Source organism: Dreissena polymorpha, chromosome 2 (assembly GCF_020536995.1).
Source record: "Dreissena polymorpha isolate Duluth1 chromosome 2, UMN_Dpol_1.0, whole genome shotgun sequence".
Taxonomy (NCBI): Eukaryota; Metazoa; Mollusca; class Bivalvia; order Myida; family Dreissenidae; genus Dreissena; species Dreissena polymorpha.
Genome location: NC_068356.1, coordinates 145702214 through 145719056, shown reverse-complemented (window position 1 = coordinate 145719056; position 16843 = coordinate 145702214). Strand labels below are relative to the sequence as shown.

The window sequence follows — 16843 nt, the reverse complement described above, 5'->3', positions numbered from 1 at the left end:
CTTGTTGTAACACAGGAGACGAGTGGACGTTTTCGGTGTTAGGCGGTGGAGGATTTAGCGTGTGGATTGATGTGGTGCTGATGTTGGATATGTTTATGTTCCCAGGACATTCAGAAGTTATTGAAGAGGGCCAACGCTATCAGACACGTTGATATAAGTGAGGGTCTGGTGTTGCTGACGTAGTTGAGATTTAGGTAGATCAGTTTGAAGTTGAGTTACTCTGATCGGCTAAGTAATAATTTTGCCAGTGCTCATTGCAATATGTATACTAACATTATCAGATGGTAAATCAATATCTACTGATGAATATACTTCCACTTTGACTTCCAAAATCCAAAACGCCAGTCAGGCTCGAACTAAGTGTGGCCAGTTACCATCATCGCGTATCACATTCGAGTGTGAAGCCCGAATTGAAAATGTAAAGGAATATTAACATATCATTTTCACAATCTGTAAAAAAACTAATAAAACTTAAACACAAATATATTGTCTTTATTAACCCCTTTTTATTTGTTAACCAAGCAAAAAGCATTCCCAAACATTTTTTAATATCAAAGATTCCATTTATATGAAATCTTTTTTAACATAAGTATATATTTTTTGTCCAAAATTTTATCCTTTAAAATGCAAAAATGGTCCCAAGTTTTCATGCAATAACATTGTATGCACAGGTAAAAGTTCTTACCAACAATAACTTTCCACAATACATACCAAAGTACACAATAGTTCTAATTTTGTCCAGCACAGTTGTCAACGGGGAAAATTGCCTCTTTCTCCCCTAGACCATAGTGGTGAAGGTAGTGGTGCACATAGCTAACAACAGTGTTTGTGCCTTTCCCGGGTGAATTGTTCTCATTCGCCATGGTGCACATAGCTAACAACAGTGTGTGTGCCTTTCCCGGGTGAATTGTTCTTATTCGCCATGGTGCACATAGCTAACAACAGTGTTTGTGCCTTTCCCGGGTGAATTGTTCTCATTCGCCAAGTAAAGCATCTGTTTTCCTGCAAAAGAACAAGAAAAGAGCGAACTGACTACAATTTTGATTTGATACAGAAACATGTTTTTTTTTCTGAACAGTCTGACTCATAGTTCATGTCTTTATCAGAATCTGAAGAGGGCACATTTTCATTAAGTTCAATTACATCGCTTGCAATATTATCACTTATAATGGGCTAGATTGCACTTTACCGGTACGCAGTCGTTTACCACTATCGTCAAAGTGGGGGTATGGGAGCGGTAGCCCCCGATACGAAGGAAATATATAGGATAAAAAGGATTATTTATAGGTGTTCAGTTAGGTGTTGCGGTTTAGGGTAAGGGTACGCTTTTCGTACGTTTTTAACGTACCGGTAAGGGCCAATTGCCCCCTTATAATGCTTCGTGGTCTGTTTTGAAAATAAAGTATGTCAACCAAATTCAAATTTTCAATAAAAATATCATCCTGAACCTGTAATATGTCATATGGGATCGTGCTTGCTGAGCTTTTTTGTGACATATTTACAATTTAAATAAGTGCGCCATTGCATATGTGTAACCAACAACAAAGTTTACTCATAGTTATGAGTAAATTTATTATTCTCTATTCTCAAAATACTATTAAAATCTCATCATCTTTATAACCCATATCATCATCATTATCATTAAAATAATAAACCAAAGACAAAATAGGAGTGAGTGCTTGTATTTGACAGGACTTTCGACATATAAATGCAAAAAACAATTCTTCTGACGCCCGCATGTGTTGTATGTGCAATGGATATAGACCTCAACGGCACCGCTCAATTGATGAGCCTCGAGACGACTGGAAACGGTGTAACATCTTTGTTCAGGTGTATAAAGAACTGAAACGATACTATTTAAATGCTGTAGGGCATGTTATAATGAATTCTTCACATGCACATGTGTGTCATGTGAAAAAATGCAAATTTATTCATAAAAGTTAGACGTCATGTATATATCTCAAATAAAGAGTTACTGTTTAAATAAACTGATCCCGGCCGATGCCCAAAGTGCACACAGGACGCCCCCAATGCCAATCAATCACGCTAACTTGCTTAAATATTATAAATTAACAATTGTGAAACATTAATTTGGTCAAAGAAGCTGCTAATATCTGCAAGATTCATCCATCACCACCAATCAAGAGAAGTGTACATGACTTCACGTACACCCCATACAATAATCAGTAGTAATAAACGATTCAGGTAAAACCGCGAGCGGGATACGCAACCCTACTGCCATTTTTGTTTTCTTATTTTTTCTTTTAATGGCAGGGGGACGTATGAGGACCCATGGCTCGAGACCGGTGTCTAGGTGCCTTCATCACCTCCCGAAACCTCTAATTTTAGAGAAATCTACAAATAAGCAGCTATTATTATACTGTAAACATTAAGTATTATTTAGTAAAAAATGTAATTAAAACATTATCAATTTCATTGCGCAAATTAACATAACAAACAAACATCAAAAGCATCCCGCACACACCCCGGACATCAACACAAAAACAAACAAATCACTCAAACCATAAAATCCATAAAGCACCTAAAAAGAATGTTGATAAATCATAAGTATTCCGAGAAATATATAAATGCATATGGCGAACAGCTATATTAAACCGACTTCAACATCTAACCAGTCACACCAAAATGAAAATATTAAGTAAACGTACAATAAGAATGTCTTTAAAATTAAACGTTCATTACGAAAGACAACAAAAAATAATAAACATACCAATATTTCAATAAATATGCTGGAGGTACTATCTCCAGGAAGTGAGAGTCTCGAAAAACATGACACCCATAACTTAAAAAACCTCATTCAAACACAATATTTAGTAAAAAATGAGTCAAAATAATCAAGAAAACTTAGCTGCTTCAGACTTAAATGAAAATACACCCACCGTCTTTCCCAGTAAAGAAATCGGTTTGTGTTAAGATCCCATCTCCCATGGACTAAAAACCGAACTGAAAATATACTAAATATAGACTTTATAATTGCAAAATTATAAACATAAAAGCAATGTAACCAATTATTTAACCATACATTTGCTCATTAAGGGCGGGCGGGCGGGGTTATCACCCTTTCGTTTTCTTGTTCCATAACGTTTGCCTGTCAAATACACCCTCGAATGGCGACTCAATAGATGTGCAAATCATATATACCCCAAAACGAAAAAATCGTGCGCTTTCGCGCTAAAACATGCACACAAAACCCGTGCATTATTCGCGCTAAACCATTACCATAATCTCTCTTCTAAATAACCGTAATAAACCATACTATACCGTATTTATCAAACCGAAAATAATTTCATAATCGTGGCGAAGTATTTTACTTCCGGGTTAACAGTTTTATTTTCAATGTTCTCTAAATAGGACACTTGTTTACAAACATTAATGATTGTCAAGTTTATTAAAAGATCTTACCTGTTTTTAACTACGATCCTTCAATTGAAGAAATAATTTTCAGGATTAATTGACAATTTATTCCAAAGAAACTCGCAAACAAACGCTGGAAAATGTCAATGCGTAATTACGACACGCCATTTTTAGTAGAGGTCTCTCAACAAAGCAACGGTTATTTCCAACTAATTAAACAATTATGAGTGTACATTGTCGATCACAGCTCGGGGTCATCTCATTCTTTGAACATATGCATATATATCAAGTTTCAATAGTTTTTTCAGAATATAATTTTATTTCTATTTTAAAAACGCCACGCTTCAATCACGCGTAGCTAAAAATAACGTAACCGCGTTTGTACGGATTTCTGCTGACGACGTCACACACACACACACACACATATATATATATATACTTATGTATATATATACTAAACCATATATATATACCATTATCATAATGGTATAATAGCCTAAGTGGACCTGTCCGAACTTAGTACTGTCCGAATTATATTACAAGAACTTTGGTCACAATTGAATAGTACTAACAGTATATTAAAGTGATAATATGGACATTTTTCACTGTTGAATTGAGCTGAAAAGAATTAACAGTTCAAAATAGTAAGTTGAAATGTGGTTACTGACCAATTATCTGCAAATCATCTTGCTGCCAGTTGTTTATAAAAATATATTTTATAATCGATATTTTACGTGACTCACCCTGTCCTGTAAGCCGAAATGATCCGTAAAACCAAATTATGTCTTTGTGTCGAATGAACGATTCTGCACTAAAACTAAATTTAGGTTCACATTGTACATGCGGGATCAGTTGTCAAACGAAAGTACGGTTGATATTCAAATGCATTATTTGTTTCTTTTCGTGATATTGTTTTAGTATGTTGATGCTGCATTAATAAATATAAGTGTATATGAAGTGAAAACACCAAAAAAAAAACGGTTGCGATAGACACCTATAAACTGTTAGATTCCCATAATATCACTTTGAGCATAGCTTTCCTCTATTCATCCATTTCTTTGATGTGTTTCATGTGGATACAGCTTATATTTAATGAAGCCATCCATTGTTTAATATAAGAATTTTATTGTTCCAGCATCTTAGGCTGGCGCTTAAGATTGTGAATCAGATCGCGATTTGCATTCTTAAACTCTGACGTAAGAATATTGTTTACGTTGACTTTTTCACATGTCATAGCTGAAATTATGATACTTGTAATGTGTGTCTCCATATAGGAATTTTTATAATAATTTAGCATAACATGTCAATCGAATCATTTTTAAGTCCGTTAAAATCACACCTATGCAGCACTAGTTTACAAAATGTGTGGCGTAATGCTGGAGAGTTTTAGACACCTCAAACCTTTAAAAGTTTTTATAACTGGGAAATGTTTTGTGTAGTTATTTTAATGTTTTTGTTACCTATGAAAAACGCTAATTTATATTGCGGCATATCTTAATTAGTGATTAAGTATTGTTTACAATATTATTGTTTTTGTAATAGTTTAACCGCCTCGGTACTTCTGGAATCTTATTGGCTGCCAGCAATGCAGCATTCAGTTGCAGCATCTTGATGCCTGCAGCATTCAGTTCCAGCATTTGGATGCCTATATAAGGCGCTCAAACCAGTCAATCGTAGTCAGTTAGCTTGCCAGCAACAAGTGTCATTTATTATTATTATTAATACGTGTCCAACCTCTTCACTCTTTCAGCATGAAAATCAACCAGAAATCAACCAGAAGTGGCAATGGTAATTCATCTGTTTAGTAGCAATAATATTCGCGTATGCTTATTTGAATTTCAACACGTATTTAAAGTATAGTCAATCAATGCAACAAGCCCCATTGACAACTTTGAACATCCTATACTTTGCAACATAGATAAGTTATATGACTTTTATTAAAATATGGTAAAATATGGTAAAATATGACTTAAACCATGATTATTTCATTTTCCCGACGCCGTTTTTATTTTTTATAACTAATTTATTGCCAAAAACTATTGGTTTAACCCCTCTTATTGGAACTGACTTCCTTTTAAGCACATTTTGGGATATGACTTCCAAATGACCAACACAGCTCATACCCATGTAAGAAGGTAATACACGAACTTTTTTTCGTGAATGAATTTACCATTGATATGAATGTTTTAAAGAACGTTTCCTCTGTTTAAATATATACCTCTTTCATACTTTTCAAAGATACGAAACCTCAAGCTACATTACAAAAGATGAAACATAACTTTATTGTTATAAACTGCGACATTATACGTGGGGAGCTTCACTTTTTGCAATATACATGTACTATTAAGCAGCAGAGTGCCCTTTTTGGAAGGGATATTATGTTCTGATTTTATGTAATCGACCTACCGGTTTGAAATCCATTTTACACTAATTGGCGGGTGCACACATCAGTGGATAATATGCAGGTCAAAAATAGATTTTACATCCGGTGATGCTGGATTTGACACCCGACGCATATATACATTTATGAATGAAAGGCTTCATGAACGTTGACGTCGCTCTTGGTTACCAGAAAAATTCCCACGTACGGATTTCAACCGTCATTGTTTACCATCTATTAAGTGCACAAGTATTGGAATTGGTATAGCGTTTTTTAAAGGTGCATGTCCAGTGCGTGTGCCGAGAAAACAGGGCTTAATGTGTTTTTTTTTGTTCAGCTGTATAATATGTATATCAAATCTGTATGAAAAAATGTCTGTGAACATTAATCCGGTGTTTATTTTTGAGGCGTTCATTAATTATGGATCTAAAACGGAGCATTACTCCGCATATTAAAAAACAAACACCGGGCGTATTGCATACTAGTTCGGAGACATGAAATTATTTCGAAAGAAAGCAATAAGAGGTTCAATTCTATATGAGAAAGCTTCGCTGCGCACGATTACGCTCTTACTTCTCGTATATATTCGACTCTTATGGATCTTGGCAAATACCTAGTGTTTTATTTTGCATCATCTAAATTAAGTTATGCATCTATATGTACTTTAAGCAGCATAACATGACTTCCAAATGACCAACAGCTCTTTCATATGTGAAAGAGATTGACACGAAATACCTACCCATCTATAATAAAGTTTATATGTGTACTTCAATATTATAGTTTTATAGCATTTTATGTGGTGCAATATAAGTGTTTTCTTAATCATTTTTCTGTAGAATTATAAAAACGCTGTACACAAATCCTGCCGACCAACTGTATCAATTCACCGATTTTAAAGATGGGTTGTGGGGTGGCTGATGTACGAGATAATATAATGTTTTTCAGCCCTTTCAGTAATATTTTAATTAATTAAATGTATTTTATGACGTGTCGACCTAATTCTGATATGACATTTTCTTTAACCATTATTTTACTGTCTTTTCAGATGATGAAGGTTAAAGGGTGATCATTAGTGCATCTTTCGCTGCAGTATACAATTATGTAATTAGGAATTTAAAATTAGCGGAAGACTGGGATACCATTCCCCATTCATGGACCACATGAGTTTAAATGTAGAATATGCAAGAGAGAGTCCTTCAACAGAGCCGGACTAAAACAGCAAAAAAAACACAAACGAACCAAACAAAAAAATGTACAGCTGATGTATTATGTGTTTTTTTGTTTGTTTTATTTTATTTTTTCTACATAGACATGTCTGACATATAATTGCTATGAGTGCTATTTAATTACACGTTTTGTTCCGTATATGTCATGATGCTAGTTTCTCACTTCTTTTTTGAAAATAAACCATTATATGTGTTACGTCATTTCTTCCAACGATGTATCTGCATACATTTTCAATTGTATTCAGCACTTACATAATCAAAAACAGATTTGGGTAGGAATGAATTCGTTATGCATTTGACACATTAACATTACTTACGATTAGAAGGCAATGTTAGGAACAAACGAAATAATCTTTCTCAGTGAGCCAATACTTTACTCCTTCAATACAAGTCTTAAATAATATGTATTCACATATGTATAAAAGAGAAAAAAGTACATGTATATATTGATGACTTCTACTGAAATCATATCGTGTATTGCATTTGCACAAATCTTTATATCCACTACAAATTCACTTTTTGCGATTTTAATATAGTTACCAACTTAGAACTGGTTTAAAAGAAGGCCGTCCAAAATGTGTCACATCAAAGTCACATACATGTAGCAGTATTGTTATGGTAAAACTTGACAAATGTCATTGTATTAAATAAACAATTAATATTTAAGTTTTCATTAATAAAAACATCCACCGATATGCATCTTCTTAGCAGGTGTCAGGTATTCCAATTGCTTCATGTATTCCGAATCTCAACAATGGCAGTATTTGGTTACAGCAACCTTATTCTAGTATCGAAACGGCTTTACTCTTTTTAGTTTTTCATTACACTTATATTGCACGTATATCTGATTGTTTGGCGTGGTACTTCGACGTAATCTTTTTTGTTTGATTGGTGGGTTTTCATGTACCTTTCGCTTTCTAGAGCGGTATACACTTCGTTACGCCGTCTTTTTTTAAATCTCGGCATCCTCGACATATATAACTGGCGTCTTGATATTTGGAAATAGTAAGCATAGTATTCCGTTTAGTAGGCATAGTATTCCGTTTGATGCATATTCAAACATAAGTATGTGCATATGTGTTAAAATAAACAGGTAAGAATTACACTGTGTTAATAATACCGTCGAATGTCTTATATTACACTCACTAAATGTTAGCGTTTAGTACGCGATAAAGCATATAATAATAAAAATTAATAATATAACAATTATAAAAAAAAGATAACTCTTGATTTCCTCATTAAAAATGTTTTCCAAAACATTCGCACCAATGCGGAATTCATTCACGAAAGCTATTTCGCATAAACCCTTCTATCAAAGGAAAGAGCTGTTTATCATTTGGAAGTCAGGCCCTTAAATGTGCTTAAAAGGAAGTGTAGTTCCAAAAAGGGGGTTTACCCGTTATAATTCAGCATTAAATCAATTAATAGACATAAACACGCGTCGAGATAATAAAATAATCGTGATTTATGTTATATTTTGCTGTAAACATGTACACATACTGTTTATTGTGAGAGAAAATGATATTCGAACATCCAACATCTTGAAGGGCAAGAAATTAAACAACAAATTTGTCGACGGTTTTGCTTCAATAACTTTTTTATTCCGACGTCTACGGTATTGAAACAAAAAACCGAGGGGAGCACAAACACCGTAGAGCCGAAAGGGCTTATTAAAGCGGGTATATACGATTTTTATATGTTCTGAATTGTTAAATATTGATACAAATATGTTATAATAACACACAATATGCAAGAAAAATGATACATTTAAGACGAATTTCATAAAATACAGCAAATACAAATTAGGGCCCTGAGCCGATTGTGACGAAGATAATTCGTAATTATTTTCTTACAATAACCGATGCATTCGTCTTTTTAGTAAGTGTTTGTTTGTCGTATGAATCGATATCGCTGCAGGAATTTCAAATGAACCGTTAAACTAAATTTAGATTCACATCGTACATGCATAATATACATGCTGGCGAATTCGGCTGTACAGCCTTTTTCGATTTCAGAATTAAATATCTGGCTTATTTAGCATTTTTCGACACATGTTCTTCTTAACTTTTATTTTAGTTCATATTGAAATATATGTATAATAAATGTTTACACATTTTATATTAATAAATAAATATTTGACAAGATCGTATATACCCGCTTTAATTTAAAAGAAATATATATATAAACTGGCTTACCGGGTGAAAATATCCGCTACTCCTTCACGAAAAACACTAAAACGACGCCATCTTGGAAGTTTTGTTCCAATTTTCTCACTTAAACGCGGTAAGCTCCCGTATACGCACCCCCCCCCCCCCCCCCTGGTACAGCGGAGAAAGGATATTCCAAGCCACGTTGTCATTTGTACATAATGATCTGAACATATGTTCGCATGGCATATGGTGCGATGTCCAATGATTGCAGTCACATCAAGGATAACTTCGATCATCGCCAAGATTAACAACAAATGACTTCACTTGGAAAATGTTGTCAGCCTCTTTCTTCACTTTTGTGTGAAAATTTTGTTAGACATAATGTCATTTTAAGATACAAAGCTAATTAACGAATTATCCACAGAAATACTTTACAGTGCATACAAGCCATTCATGTTTTGTCCGTTTACGACACTGAATTTCCAGAATTTTACCCGTTTTTCTCAGACAGCCGCTAATAAAGAGGTCAATTGTTTACCACGAAATAGATATTTATTAAAGCGGGTATAAACGATTTTTATATGTGCTGAATTGTAAAATATTGATACAAATATGTTATAATAACACACAATATGCAAGAAAAATGATACATTTAAGACGAATTTCATAAAATACAGCAAATACAAATTAGCGCCCCGAGCCGATTGTGACGAAGATAATTCGTAATTATTTTCCTACAATAACCGATGCATTCGTCTTTTTAGTAAGTGTTCGTGTGTCGTATGAATCGATATCGCTGCAGGAATTTCAAATGAACCGTTAAACTAAATTTAGATTCACATCGTACATGCATGATATACATGCTGGCGAATTCGGCTGTACAGCCTTTTTCGATTTCAGAATTAAATATCTGGCTTATTTAGCATTTTTCGACACATGTTCTTCTTAACTTTTATTTTAGTTTATATTGAAATAAATGTATAATAAGTTTTTACACATTTTATATTAATAAATAAATATTTGACAAGATCGTATATACCCGCTTTAAAGTGGACGATTGCAAATAGATGTCAATGCTGTTTGCATCTTTCAATTCACAAACAGTTAGTGTACATATGTTATGTCAATTACTTTTGGATTTTTTTTCAGAATATTTTCACAAATACACTTTTTTTGACAAATTTTTATTGCATAAATTAATATTTAATACATAAATATATAAACAATAACGTCATTGTTTGCTCAACACATTTACAAAATGAGTCATTTCACTCTGTTTTTCAACAGTTTAAATGTTTACACATATTTCTATTTAAAGGCATGTATATATGTGTTTTCCAAAACATTGAAATGTAGCAACTGCTAAAGGCAAATACATCGAAGACAGCAATATCACCTCCTAATATCTTTCGCAGTTTCCATGCGTTCGAGACAATGTTTTACAAAACTTCATGGAGGATTGTACAATTGCTCTGAAACCTCGACACAGAGTAGTTTTTGAACTTTTGTGAGCTTTAAACATTCAAATCCTGATAGCTGCAAAGACGAGAAAGAGGCATTTACATAACTTAACAAAGAGGTATAGCTCAAACATTAAGAAAATCTAGAGTTATGGATCTTAGGTACTGAGCTCTCCCTCATCAGCCACTTAACAACTATGATGTTTGACGTCATTTTCGTCGAGTAGTTTTTGACACAATGCTCGAACAAAAAAGAAACAAATAGATGGGAAGAACTTAATCACCAGCAAAGCTTAAAGCGGGTATATACGATTTTTATATGTGCTGAATTGTAAAATATTGATACAAATATGTTATAATAACACACAATATGCAAGAAAAATGATACATTTAAGACGAATTTCATAAAATACAGCAAATACAAATTAGCGCCCCGAGCCGATTGTGACGAAGATAATTCGTAATTATTTTCCTACAATAACCGATGCATTCGTCTTTTTAGTAAGTGTTCGTGTGTCGTATGAATCGATATCGCTGCAGGAATTTCAAATGAACCGTTAAACTAAATTTAGATTCACATCGTACATGCATGATATACATGCTGGCGAATTCGGCTGTACAGCCTTTTTCGATTTCAGAATTAAATATCTGGCTTATTTAGCATTTTTCGACACATGTTCTTCTTAACTTTTATTTTAGTTTATATTGAAATAAATGTATAATAAGTTTTTACACATTTTATATTAATAAATAAATATTTGACAAGATCGTATATACCCGCTTTAAGTTATTGAAATATCAAACTGCACCATCTCTCACAATCCTTTATGCATCAATCAGTTAAATAGTTTTGTACCTACGAAGTTTGAAGTCAATCCGTTGATTTGTTTTTAGAATAACGGACACACATCAAATGTAACAGACCGACGGACAAACAAAAGGGAAGACAGAGAAAAAGATAAACGGAAAGACAGACGGACGGAAATACAGATGAGAAAATAGATGAAAGATATACGGATGGACAGACGGACCAAGTGCCGACTATGTTCCCTGTCGGAAAGCACACAAATTTAGTTTTGCATATAGAGACATTACAGTGTAGTTTGATTAAAAGCGTAAATTAGTTGCCGTATTGAAATGTGTACATACGCTCGGAAACGAGACGGAAAGACAAGTAGCATGTGGTAAAGACTAAACGTTGTTTTCCGATGCAGGTAGCTTTTCCTGAAGATTTTATGTTGAGACTCGATTCCATTTGATGTGCCAGCAACGATGTTTACTTCCCATTTCTGAATGCCTTTGATCATATCCGTCATAAACAACAGGAAACACATTGTGTAAAATGTGAGAAAGAAAAAAGCGAATAAAACAACTTCGTGCAATATGAATGGAGACCCATGCACTTGCATTGCTTTTATTGTGTATTTTGTCTTGTCATTTGTAAGTATAAGTTGCAACGACCAAGCCCATGTTCGTTTCTAACTGCAGTTAAGTGGCCTTTTACTGCATTTTACCAGTTGTCAAATGTTTTAAAACATTTGAGCATTTATTCTGCATTAAGGTCATGTGATAATTAATACATTTTCAAATATTGCAAGGATAACTTTGATAGCTCGTGTAAGGCTGGTGATGGCATTGTCATAAAGATTTGCGGAAAATACCGTAGCAACCTATGCACATTACAACGTACTAGGTAACTCATATGAAAAGAATACCGTATAAATGTACCCACTTCAATATTTATGTTTATGACATTTATGTTTACGTCGATTAGGTATTAACAACAAAGAGTTCGTGTAATATTATATGAAACACTGTTTCAAGACAGAGGCTTTAATAGAGAATACAGTTGTTTTCTGACGCAATAACGAGCGTGCGAACATAAAGACATTTGTGATTAACTATACCGTATGGTGAGGATACCACACTCTTTCGAAAATACCAAGGACGTATTCGTCCCAGGAATTAATGGATAATTCCGTATTTTAGTGCATAAACATACCTTCAAAAACGTGTTCTATGGCGCCGATTTCACTTTCGTCGAAGTCGGTTAGAACGTATTTAGGTTAATGCGTAAAGAAATTCTTTTGCATCACTTGTAGGGCTTCGGCGATTGACACTGTCGTTTCATCCTCCGTGATAAAGCACCCAACGATTCGATAGTCCTCGTTAGTTTTCACCGCGAGGAAAAACAACGACGGTTCGTATCACTTAACATGCCTTTCTTTGTCATGATAAATGAAACTTTAATGAAACATTAAATGACTTGCATCTCCGGGTATTTTGGCACATAGCATTCCTCGCCCCAAAACCCTACAAATGGCGCAAACCTGAAGTCATCCTTTGTCTACTATCTGTCCCTTATCTGTGAATAAATCGATATATATATATATATATATATATATATATATATATATATATATATATATATATAGATAGATAGATAGATACCAAATTTAAAGATATAGCCTCATAACTTACTGAGAATCTTTTATTTAAGTAACAGAACTGCAGAGGTTTTTTGACGTTAACAACGTTTTTAAGTATAAATCGCATTCAAATGTATGTTACATCAAAATCCACACTTATGAGCAAGACATAAAATTAAATTTAAGAACACATTTATTTTGTTAAATATATGTTATCAGATATATATTCGTTCTAAAAATAGTTGTGATACACGTTAAACTGTAATTTTACATGCGTTGCTTAGCAACAAAGTCCACTTATATTTACATCGACCAGCAAACCATACAGTTTAAATCATTTTTTTATAAACCAATCTCACATATTTTCAAAACATATCATTTAGTTTTTCATAAGAATACAAACATCATGTTTAAAAAAAACACTATCAATTACACCATCAATACATACAACAACAATGTCCAAAACACAACAACAAATTCCATTGTGTTGAAATGCTAGATTGTAATTTTCCAAAAGTGCTTTTCCTAAAAATTAAGACTCGAGTAACATTTAATAATATCTACTTTTTACACTTATCTATTTTCTTATAATTATTTTTAGCATGTTCACAATTTATTTATTATACAACTTATATTGTTAGTAGAATTCTTCGTTTGACATGATTTCTATAGAAACAAGCAGAAGGGCATACAAACATTTCATTTGATATGAAAAAGTGTTATTTAAATGTGTTATTAATAAACCGATGTATTCAAACAGACATTTAAGGATATTTAAAAAAGTTCAAGAGAATAATTTTGAAGTTATTTGTCATTCGCCTGTAAATATTGATATTTATAATGTGTGCAATCTTTCGCCGTAGATGCCATGGATGCGAAAACTCAGTCTCCGCCAAACTAGTCAACTTTTTACAGGACAGTAGGTCCTATAAACTGGGAAAAAATACAGTACCTCCTCTTTTTTACAGGACCTACCAACTACATATATATATTAATAAAATAACACGAAAAGCGGCCATACATGGTACTTGTTTAGTTTGATGAAACATGTTCTGAAAACTATTGAACACATTTATCATTATAATTGCACTATGAACAAAAAGATTTAAGGAGCATTTCATTTTCATTTTAAAAATCCACAACACAGTCTGAGTCATCGTCTTGCACGCCACAATAAACTGCATTCAAAATGTCAGTTTCACTTGGCGAGCTTTCATCTTCTTCCAACTCGACATGGCTAGTACTCGCAACAACACTGACACCTTCCTGTACATTCTTGCGTGCATAATTGACCCGCCTATGTCCATGTGGTCTCTCTGCTGCACACTGGAGAACAATTCAAAATTATGTGTAAATATTATTTTTATATGAATTAGCATTATCAATAAAGTAAATGCTTTACAGTTTATATACAAATTAACAATGAATTTTCAGCAAATTTGTTTACCAGCCAATAATCAATAACTGGTTTAGGATCAAAGTCAGCAACATCTGATGACAACAACTTGATCTGCATGAGGCTGTTTAATGTCGTGTCCTCATGTTCAATCTGCGTGCTGTTTTAATCAGCTTCATTTGAGAGGAACTGGTCTAACAGGACACGCTTGTAGGAGGGAGGCTTTGCACCAGGTCATTGATGAGGTTGATATTAGGGAAGTCCTCTTCAAACACCATATCCCATTTTATGTCACAGTCAGTAAGCTTTACACCATGCCTGTACAATAGTTGTTGATTAAAATCACTACATATACCTTATTGATATTTGGGAACTCCACATATCCTCAGTAGTACAAGAATGTTTTTATTTCTTCATGATCTTGTGTGACATGACTTAATGAGTATATACATATTGTGTTACATGAATGATTAATTTTACATAGTCATAATATTTGAGTTGAGTGGTCACTTTAATTTAAATGACAATACAGAGCAAATCAGTATAGGTAAATTTTAGTACATTATATTGTTAATGAAATATGATGCATTGCAGTGTTATGTTCTAAGTTAGTAACTTATGGGCATTCTGTACATTTTAAGTAATTGAATGTGTAAAACAATACTTTTTAACAAGCATCTTCTTGAGAGTCTTCCACTCTGTCATCACTAAATCAGCATATCAAAGCCCTCTCTGCCAAGGGTTTCAGGAAAGGCAGCTACAATAGCCTGCACAGTGTCATCACCAAAGTCTGCAAATAGCATTGAATACTTAATTTATAAAAATAAATATTCTTCTTGATATATTATTCTATAGGCTAAATGTTAGTGTCATACAAACACACAGCATTACAATAAGTATTATAATGTTATCCTCGTTACTTTAAACATGTACTGACATGCAAAGTATACCTCTCCAGTGGCCATGAGTTACATTACTTTGTACATGTTAATTAACTTAGTTACTTTATTTTAATAAGGTTTCATATATGTCTAATTTTAAGCACAAAGTTTGATTTCTATCATTTAAACCTTCAGCCCCAGGATAAACAATATATTAAAATAAACCCTATTAAACATTCGGTCAGAAACAATGGCAATATATATTTTTCAGGATACAAATGTAACTTCAAACACAACAGCAAACAAGCTAGTCAGCGGGCAAATGGAACTACTAACAGAACTCGAACGGCAATATCAATTAATCAGAAGGCAAATGAAACTTGCAACACAACTCCCATTGAACAATTATAAAAACCTCTTATTTTGTCTTCATCTGCGACAGGCCATTTGCTTAGACCTAATGCCTGAGTGGCATTAACAACACATTTGCTGTTGTTGCTAAGGTCAAAGCGACAGCGCATAGCTTCAGCCACACGTGTTTTTATGCCATCTGCATATGACAGACTGGGTGTGCCTCCTTTAAGTTCTGTATTGCCTAGCTTTCCAGTGGCCAGCAGAATTATCAGTGTTTCACATTTTCTGTATAAACGTTGCTATTAGTTGCAATTAATATAAAGAAGTGAAACTCCAGCCGCTGGAGCAGTATTGAATTTTCATTAAAAACAATTAGTGGTTCCTTTATTTAAGGCAAGTGACCGATTGCCCAAACAGCACAAAACAGCACAATACAAACCAACATAAACACAAAATATGAATAAAGCTGGGGTCACCGCCTTGGAACGGTCAATGCAAAGCATTGGGGGTTTAAACCTGGTTATAGAGCGCTCAACCTCACACTTGGCCCAGCAATATTCATAATACATTTAAGTGTAAATAAAATTTAACGTCATAGCATTGTAACTCAAATTAAACAATAATAAACGGGAATTAAAACGCATTCAATTTAATTACTATTTAATTACTCAATTGCATTGAAGATACAAGAGTAACAGAATTACAACTTTTTGACGAACGATCAAATAAAATTATTAACAATTGTCAACTACATTCCTTCTTTATAGAAAAGATTTAAGAATATAGAATCATATAGTTAATATCTGAGATAATCATCGCGCAAATACAGGAAGAAGCAGCAATAATGGGTGTAAAAAGTCCATATTACATAGCTTGGTTTTTATGTGACTGCTAAACAAATTAAAAGTAATTAAATCAATCAAGAAACGCCTATCAGAGAGAAAATATAAATAAAATGGAACGTTATAAACCCAATGACCTATGCATGTAGATTACAACTGGGAAAGTCGGTCCCAAAAATCCATAATGACGTAAACAAATTCCAAGGGCAGTACTAAATAAAAATATTAATGGGGCTGTGCTACTAATAAAACAAGTTTAGGTGATTTAATATTAAGAAGCAAATGAATAAAATGGTAATTCCATTAAAGCGACATTATTGGAATCAAACAGTATATAGGTGTTTTGACAA

General features: G+C 33.5%; 1 long non-coding RNA gene and 1 pseudogene across 1 annotated transcript; both read right to left on the bottom strand.

Annotated features, from left to right (window-relative positions):
- The window catches only part of LOC127870159 (uncharacterized), a 43713-nt pseudogene extending 38701 nt beyond the window's left edge, over nt 1-5012 (bottom strand).
- Nucleotides 5013-13408: 8396 nt separating this feature from the next.
- Nucleotides 13409-16081, bottom strand: LOC127870465 (uncharacterized). The gene is made up of 3 exons (XR_008044834.1): nt 15081-16081; nt 14468-14734; nt 13409-14346 (listed from the first exon to the last, which is right to left on the bottom strand). It is a non-coding gene; the product is annotated as an uncharacterized LOC127870465 (long non-coding RNA).
- Between the last annotated feature and the right edge of the window lie 762 nt (nt 16082-16843).